The sequence below is a fragment of the Gorilla gorilla genome, chromosome 16, assembly GCF_029281585.2.
Source record: "Gorilla gorilla gorilla isolate KB3781 chromosome 16, NHGRI_mGorGor1-v2.1_pri, whole genome shotgun sequence".
Lineage (NCBI taxonomy): Eukaryota > Metazoa > Chordata > Mammalia > Primates > Hominidae > Gorilla > Gorilla gorilla.
Genome location: NC_073240.2, coordinates 61,167,602 through 61,176,443, shown reverse-complemented (window position 1 = coordinate 61,176,443; position 8,842 = coordinate 61,167,602). Strand labels below are relative to the sequence as shown.

The 8,842-nt window shown below is 43.2% G+C and overlaps 1 pseudogene; it reads right to left on the bottom strand.

Moving 5' to 3' along the window:
- Window positions 1-1,651: 1,651 nt before the first annotated feature.
- Window positions 1,652-2,149, bottom strand: LOC101123719 (small ribosomal subunit protein eS10-like; annotated as a pseudogene).
- Between the last annotated feature and the right edge of the window lie 6,693 nt (window positions 2,150-8,842).

Here is an 8,842-nt window from a genome sequence, read left to right as displayed (position 1 = left end):
CTTGCCAACACTCCCTGAAGAGTGGGGAGGAATATTTGCACTCTATTGCTAGTGATAGCTTTAAGTGTGTCCTTAGTGTATATACCCATATTTAGTTACCTAAGTATGTTATCACAGGTTCACTTTATTAGAAACCTAAGTTCCTTTGCAACATACGGACATTTAACAGTTGCCTGTTATTATCTTAATGATATTTGACACAGCTTTATTTACTTTAAAGTGATATTTCTCAATTGTAGCTATATGTTTAAATAATCTAGGAGCTAAATACATGCTGGGGCCCCACAATCCAAAGAGTCTGAATGAAAGCAACAACTTTATATGCATGTATTCAATTACACAGGGATACCCCTCCTAATTTGAACAAAAAAGGAATTCAGAGAAGGAAGGCCAATCATATTTGGTAAAAATGGTCTATTGATCTACTTGTAAAAAGGTATAATTTTATTATTCAAAGTACTTCCATTTAGAAATCCTATTGGGCCTTTTCAGTGAACAGATAAATCTTGTCTCTGTTTAGCAATATAGATGTGCATGTATATGATTAATGTGCTTAAATTATTACATTTGCATATTAAGGATCAAGTTTTTGAGCTAAAACAGAATTTGATAATTTTTTAGTCAAAGACCCTTATTTTCCAGGTGAGGAACAGGACCAGAGAGCTTAAGCGACATGTACAAGTACACCCAATTTATATAGGAGCTAGGACCGGAGCCCAAGCCTCCTGAGTTCTATGATGAATATCAGAGTATCCAGTAATAGAGTCCACTCCAACAACGTCAGGTCTCTCAACATGGAGAGCATGTTATGAGCCCCACGCTGGTGTTACAAAGATGAACAAGGAGCTCCTAGTTTGATGGTGCAACCTGAAACATAAACAGTCATAGTACCAAGAGATAAAAGATGTAATACAAACAATACAAAGCTTATATGAACAACGAAATGTGCTCTACCCTTCCCATAAACTTCATGCCACAAGTTATCTTATTTATTATATTAATTTGCTTAGCAAGCTTTTTTTCTTCATGCATTGTATGAAATATATAAGCATTGGCTCTGCCTAAGTTGTATTCTCATAGATTATAACTAGAAGAAACAAAATCACATGAGATGTTACAATATTGAGTGCTTTCTTTGTCAGCAGAGAGTGCTATGATGTCCATCTTTTCCTCTATTTATAGATTTTTAAATTATTGTTTTCTTAAATATACATGAAAAATACCATCAAAAAGATTCAAGTTTTCCCCAAAGCCTGGCATGACCTGTCATAATCTTAAGTGTAAGAAGACAGCCCTTCTTTTCGCTGGCTATATGTCTTTTTTTTTTCAACTCTTTTCAAAACTATAGAAGGTGTCTCTATTAACTGTTAACAAAAATCAAACAATGCAAACAAGCATATGTAGTAAAGGTGAACACTCTCCTGAACAAATACTTTTCCCAAAGCTGACCAATATCACTTTGGTGTACATACTTCCATATATTTACATATGTGCTTACATGAACCTACTTATGCAGACATATACGAATATACACATAAATGTGTGAATACACATAAATATTAACATAAATAGAATCAATTTAGTCATATTATTCTGTTTGACTTTTTTTTTGGCTGTTAGTTTATTCAATGCAAAATAATCCTCTCCAATTTTACTGAGATGGCTGACCACGTCCACGACCAAATCTGCCTCTAAACTGGAATTCGGTTGCTGACCCAGTCCCAGCCTCGGCTTTCTTGTCAGCACCAGGGAGCACAGCATTCCATCTGTAGGTATCTCTGTTGGCTTCCCCTCTTGTGAGTCTTGCAGGTCACTCACCCTCCAGACCTTTAGGCCGAGGCCTGCCAGTCTCTGGACGGCTGTGGCATAGGGTGGCAGGCACAATCTCCGGGGGCAGATGAAGGTAATCACGGAGATGGTGGATACCCTCATTGGTAAGGTACCAGTAGAAATGTCTCCAGGCAAACTGTTCCTTCCTGTAGCCTCGGGACTTCAGAGACTGCATGGCCTTCATGACATGAAGGTTGGGCACATTCTTGTCTGCCAACTCCGGCTGCTTAGGCGTGTGGACATCCTTCTTGGCCACCATGGCTCCCTCCTTAAAAAGGAGTTCATAAATGGCAATCCGGTTCTTCTTAGGCATCAACATTTCGGCGGCTGTAGCGTCTGGGGCCGGGGCTGGAAAAAAAGGAACCTTTTTTTTTTTTTTTTGAGACGCAGTTTTTCGCTCTTGTTGCCCAGGCTGGAGTGCAGTGGCGCAATCTCGGCTCACCACAACCTCCGCCTCCCGGGTTCAAGCGATTCTCCTGCCTCAGTCTCCCAAGCAGTTAGGACAGTATTTTTCATGAAATAAAATATTTTGAGTGAATATGAAAACACACAAAAACATAGCTGCATTTTGAATGCTTTTATCTTTATTAAGGGTCTATTGAATGTATTTTGGGTGTTTTGAATTTTTTAACTTTGAAGACTAATTCAATTTTTTAACTTTGAAGACTAATTCAAAGTTAAAAAAATTCAAAACACCCAAAATACTTTCAATAGACACTTAATGAAGATAAAAACATTCAAAATGCAGCTATGTTTCTGTGTGTTTTCATGTTCACTCAAAATATTTTATTTCATGAAAAATACTGTCCTATTTTGAATAGACTCTATGGCTAAGAAATACATATTGTATTGCAGAATTAGGGTTTTTTTTCTATTGATAACAGACACTTAGCAGCTAAATATTTGTATTTTCTACAAAATTAGATGGAAAAATGCTGTTGGAAGAAACAATAGAGGCTGATAGGGTTTGAAATATTCAGTCTCTGACATGCCAATGTATAAATGCAGTAAAATGTGCTGAGTTAAGAATAAGATGCTTACACCTCAGGAAGCATCCCAATATTCCAGTGGGTTAATATAGGAATGATCTTGACAGAGTGGGCATCTGTAGCCAAATCAGTTTTCATAATGTTTTATACAACGTATTGTAACTTAGCAATCCAGCAAGACACAGTTTTGCACTTGCATTCTGCTTGTTCTTTCATTTAGCACTATATTTTGGAAATCTGTCCATGTCAGAACATATTGATCTACTCCATTCCTTTCAGCAGTTTCATTCCACTGAACACATACTCTAAAATTAATTTAATTTAGCCTCATTGATGGCCACTTAGGGTGTTTCAATCTTAAAATGCTGATATAAATGTCCTTATACATATATTGTTATGGTCATGTAGAGCTCTCTCTTCAAGATAGCTTTCTTGAAGCAACATCACTGCATCAAAGGGCATGAGTATTTTAAGTATTGATAGATACTGACAAATTGCCCTCCCACCGATAATGTCTGAGAATTCCCATTTTGCCCATTTTCACCACACTGAATACTATACATTTTAATTTTTGCCAGGTGAGTTTAAGTATGAACAAAGGCAAGGTAATGCATTTATGGAGAAAAATCTGATAGTAAACAGGTACTAGGTAAGATAATGTCATTGCAAAGAGGAAACATCCAAATGCCTGTCCCCAAGAAGCTCCTGCCTAGTTGCTGAGACCAACAAATTAAAAAATAACAATGCGGGGTGACAATTGCAAGAGGAGAGGTATATATATTTTTTTTTTTTTTTTTTTTTGAGGCGAAGTCTCGCTCTGTGGCCCAGGCGGGAGTGCAGTGGTGCAATCTCGGCTCACTGCAAGCTCCGCCTCCCGGGTTCACGCCATTCGAGGAGAGGTATATTTTAAAAATGCCAAGAGAAGTAGTCAAATCTGCCTGAAGGGCTTGGGAAAGCCTTTGCTCTGCAGTAGAAAATAATATTTACTCTGAGGCTTGATGGATGAGGCAAAGTTCACCACTGAGGAAAGCAGGAAAGGGCATTCCAGCAGGAAAACAGGATGGAGGAAGGTACAGAGCATGAATGAGCCTGGCCTGTCCAGCAGTGGCACATGGAGCGGTGAAGAGTGAAGATGTGGGGGAATGAGGCTGCCCAGGTAGGTCAGAGCCCTGCTGGGAAGAGTTTCTGGAGAGGGGTCATATAATCAGAATTATGTCTCAGAAAGAGAATTCTGGCTGTCTCACAGAGAATGAACTGAGGTCAAAAATGTCTGTTACAGCTGAGAAAGAGACATTGAAGTCACTGCAGATTTTTCCCTGGAAATGCCTCCAAACAAAATAGACATTGTGGTTTGTCCATACCAAGAGTACTCTGTGTGGTTTGGGTCATGACACGTGAATTCAACAAGGATTTATTGAGGTCTTACTATGAGTTCAGCAAGGCCAGCTGCTGCAAAGACTAAAAAAGCCAATGAAATAACTATGGCTTTTTTCAGCACCTACAATATACCAGACATTCTTTATACATTTTTTAATCTTTTTTTTTTTTTTTTTGAGATGGAGTCTCACTCTGTTGCCAGGCTGGAATGCAGTGGCATAATCCTGGCTCACTGCAACCTCCGCCTCCCAGGTTCAAGCGATTCTCCTCCCTCAGCCTTCTGAGTAGCTGAGATTACAGGCACACACTACCAAGCCCAGCTAATTTTTGTATTTTTAGTAGAGACAGGGTTTCACCATGTTGGCCAGGATGGTCTCAATCTCTTGACCTTGTGATCCACCCGCCTTGGCCTCCCGAAGTGCTGGGATTACAGGTGTGAGCCATCACGCCCGGCAAAAACTTCTTTTTAAAGACTCCAAGAAAGATTTAATGTGGTACTTCGAAGACCATCTCAGGGCTTGTAAGAATCTTAAGTGCATTGTCCCACTGCAGCCTGACATGTAAAGTAGAGAGAGATCTATTTAAAAAAAAAAAAATGAATGTGACTCTTGGAACATGGAATTAAACCTCAGCAAGATTTATATAAATAAAGTTTTTGAGAAAATTGTATATAAATCTTGGAGCATGGTGTGAACCTTAATAAGATATAGAAAATCTACATGGTTTTTAAGATACTTGAAACAACTGCCAGCTTAAACCAGAAAAAGTGCAAAATGAAAAGAGGTTTCTAGACCTTTCAGTTTCTCCTGGCATGAATGAAGCAGACTGAGAGAGCTGCTCAGCTACAAATATGGGCCATTCTTTTTTTTTTTTTTTTTTTTCTTGAGACGGAGTCTCGCTCTGTCACCCAGGCTGGAGTGCAGTGGTGCGATCTCAGCTCACTGCAGCCTCCATCTCCTGGGTTCAAGCCATTCTCCTGCCTCAGCCTCCCGAGTAGCTGGGACTACAGGTGCCCGCCACCACGCCCAGCTTAATTTTTTGTATTTTTAGTAGAAATGAGGTTTCACCATGTTGGTCAGGCTGGTCTTGATCTCCTGACCTCATGACCCGCCCTCCTCAGCCTCCCAAAGTGCTGGGATTACAGGCGTGAGCCACCATGCCTGGACTGGGCCATTCTTAAGAAAAGGAAATACATCTTAAAGGGAGGAGCCTAGATATCAGAGGGCAAAACCAAAAACTTGAGTAGGGCAATGGATTAAAACAAGGATCAGCAAACTACAGCCCATAGGGCAAATGCAGCCTATTGCTTGTTTTTGCACAGCCTGTGAGCCAAGAGGCCTGGCAGCTTCAGCTTTTGCTTCTAGAAGGCTGGCTGCCATGACTACCGTGGTGTAGCAAAAGAGGAGAACCTGGAGGATGTAAGACCAAGGAAGAGAAAGGCCCTGCCTGCTCTTTGTCATTCTGGCAATCCCAGCTCAGGCGCCAGACAAATGAATGAAGCTGCTTTCAATCTTCCAACCCCAACTAAGCTACCCAACCCAACATGCTGTGGAGGAGCACCAAGCTGTCCCCACTGGGTGTCCTGCTTAAATTGCAGAATTACAAGCAAGTAAATGGTTATGTTTAACCACTAAGTTTATGGGGATAATTTATTATACTGCAAAACTAACTGATACGAGGGTCTTGGGTGCATTATTTAATCCCTGGACTGGGCAGGAGATTTTATTTGGACTCCAATTTCTTCATATATAAAAATCAAGAGCCGGGTATAGTAATTCACGCCTGTAATCCCAGAACTTTGGGAGGCTAAGGTAGGCGGATCACTTGAGCCCAGAAGTTCGGGACCAGCCTGAGCAGCATAGCAAGACCTTGTCGTCTCTACAAATAATAGAAAAATTAGCCAGGCTTGGTGGCGTGGGCCTGTGGTCCCAGCTACTCAAGAGGCTGAGAGGAGAGGATTTCTTGAGCCTCCGCAATCAAGGCTGCAGTGAGCCCTAATCATGCCATGCGTTCCAGCCTGGGTGACAGTGTGAGATCTCAACTAAAAGATATAAGAATAATAATAGTAAAAATCAAGGATAGGGCAATTTAATCTCTAGGGCCCCTCCCTGCTTTAACATTCTATTATTCAGTGAATAATTGTATTCTATCATTCTATCACATTTAGTGAGTGCCTATCATTGCTAGCTAGGCGCTAGTAGGTGTTGAGTGCAGCAGATGAAGTGTGAACAAAACAAAGTCAAGCACTTAGAGAACAATATGGACAACAGCAGACAATCTGAGGGCTGATGTAAACATTCTCCTCAACCGGGGGGAAAATAGAGTCTTCTGACTAATAAAAGATCTTTTATACTGGAAGAACTGGCCTCACATTCCTCAGAAATAGCAAACTATGACTTCTAATAGCTTCATTTTTATGATAACATCAGTGCACATTTCTTTAGCATGATGCAAAGCCTGGTGATTGTACAAATCTATAGAAGTTAGAATTTGTGGCATGCCCAAGATGAGCACAAAATTCTTTTGGACATTTGATGGCTTTTATATATTCCACATGATTTGAATTAAATTTTATCTTCTGTAAAGGGCCTATCACAGCACGATTAGGAGTAAGAGACTGTGGAACCTACCTTGAGATACACAGAAGGGAGGCTGAATCGTGCCCAATATTACTGTCTGCCTGTGTTCCCCTAACCTTCCAAAATGTTCACACCAAGTAAGCAGATAAACATTGTTTCTGACTTTGAAGCTTTCAGGCTGAATTGAAGAGCTATAAATGTAAATCAGCAATTGTACCCAAAGTGTTGCTTGATTTTCTATTTGGCCCTGTGGTAGGGCCCATCGTGTATAATTCCTCGTGAAAGCGCTGGGTAACAGAAAGCTTTGGGCGGGTTAAAACACCCCAGCTGTGGCCGACTTTGCCTGTGTCACTCTATGCGAGTGAGCAGAGCACTGAATGTTGGCCTTACTATCATTCTCTGATTCCCAGGAGTGAATTGACGCTCAACTGGAAAGTAAAAATGGATGTTAAGATAAATGGGAGATTGAAACACAGAATCATCAAAACCAGGAAAAAGAGCTGCAGGAAGTAGTGTGCAAGGAGGGGTTTAAAAAACGCAGCCAGAGGTCCTCGGGATTCTCAGCGTCGCTTTCCTGTTAGTTTGAGGTTCGAATACAGTATTTGCGTCGTCTCACATACGACAAATAGGTGTCTGCCTGCACGTTGCCAACGTGACTCTTGGAAGAAAAGCGAGAAGCAGCAAAACCGAGCAAGGGAGTTGGCTAAACGGCTGCAAGAAACACACACACACACACACACACACACACACACACACACACACACACGGAAGAAAAGCGAGAAACAGCAAAACCGAGCAAGAGAGTTGGCTAAACGGCTGCAAGAAACACACACACACACACACACACACACACACACACTTGGAAGAAAAGTGAGAAACAGAAAAACCGAGCAAGGGAGTTGGCTAACCGGCTGCAAGAAACTCACTCTCTCTCTCTCTGTCTCTCTGTCTCTCTGTCTCTCTCTCTCTCTCTCTCTCTCTCTCTCTCTCTCTCTCTCTCGGAAGAAAAGCGAGTAACAGCAACACTGAGCAAGGGAGTTGGCTAAACGGCTGCAAGACACGCACACACACACACACACACACAGTGGCTAAACGGCTGCAAAACACACACACACACAGTGGCTAAACGGCTGCAAGACAGACAGACACACACACACACACACACACACACACACACCCAGCAGTCATGAAAGAAGGACGAAAGGAAAGTTCTTTGTTGAAACTCCGGGTTCAAAGCTATGCTGCAAGAAACACACACACACACACACACACACACACACACACACACACACACACACACACACGAAACTCCGGGTTCAAAGCTATGGGCGTACACACACACACACACGAAACTCCGGGTTCAAAACTATGGGCCCCACCCCGCTCAGGACTGCCTGCCACGTGGCCGCGCAGAGATGCCCCAGGCGCGGAGAGAAGCGGAGCACAGCCGTGCTAGGGACAGGGGCGCCTCCCTGGGCGGGACTGAGGTGGGATCCTGGCTCCCGGCTTTGGCCTCCCAGCCCAGGCTCGGGGCTTCCTGGCGCTCGGAGGCCGGGGCGGGCCAGGCTTTGCAGCACAGGGCAAATCTCCCTCCCTCGCCGCGCGCCCCCCGGGAACTGGCGGCCAGAGGTTAAGCTGACATGTTTGCAGACGGTAATGGGGCGCTGGATGCCAACAGCCCCAGCTCAGGGGAGTCCAGATTTATGTTTCTTGGAACAATTCTTTCCTCTATTGCATTAACGCCAAAAAAAAAAAAAAAAAAAAAGCCACTTAATCAAGCCCAGAGTCTACTACTAAAGTCTTGTTAATTTATTAACCCAAGCCGAGGCTGAGAGCTCGACGTGGCACTTAAGAAGTAAAATGAGGAAAGGAGGAAGAAACGGGGTCCCTGTGGGCCTCGGGGCAGCCTCGGCCGGGCTTTCTCGGAGGGCAGGGCCAGGGGCGCTGGGGCCGCTCCCGCGTGGCGCGGCTCGGGAGCGTTCCAGGGCGCGGTCCCTGCGGGCCGGCTGGCCGGGGTGAGTCACCCCTGACTTGGGGTGGGAGCGGGCCGTGTAAGGGGGAGGCGGG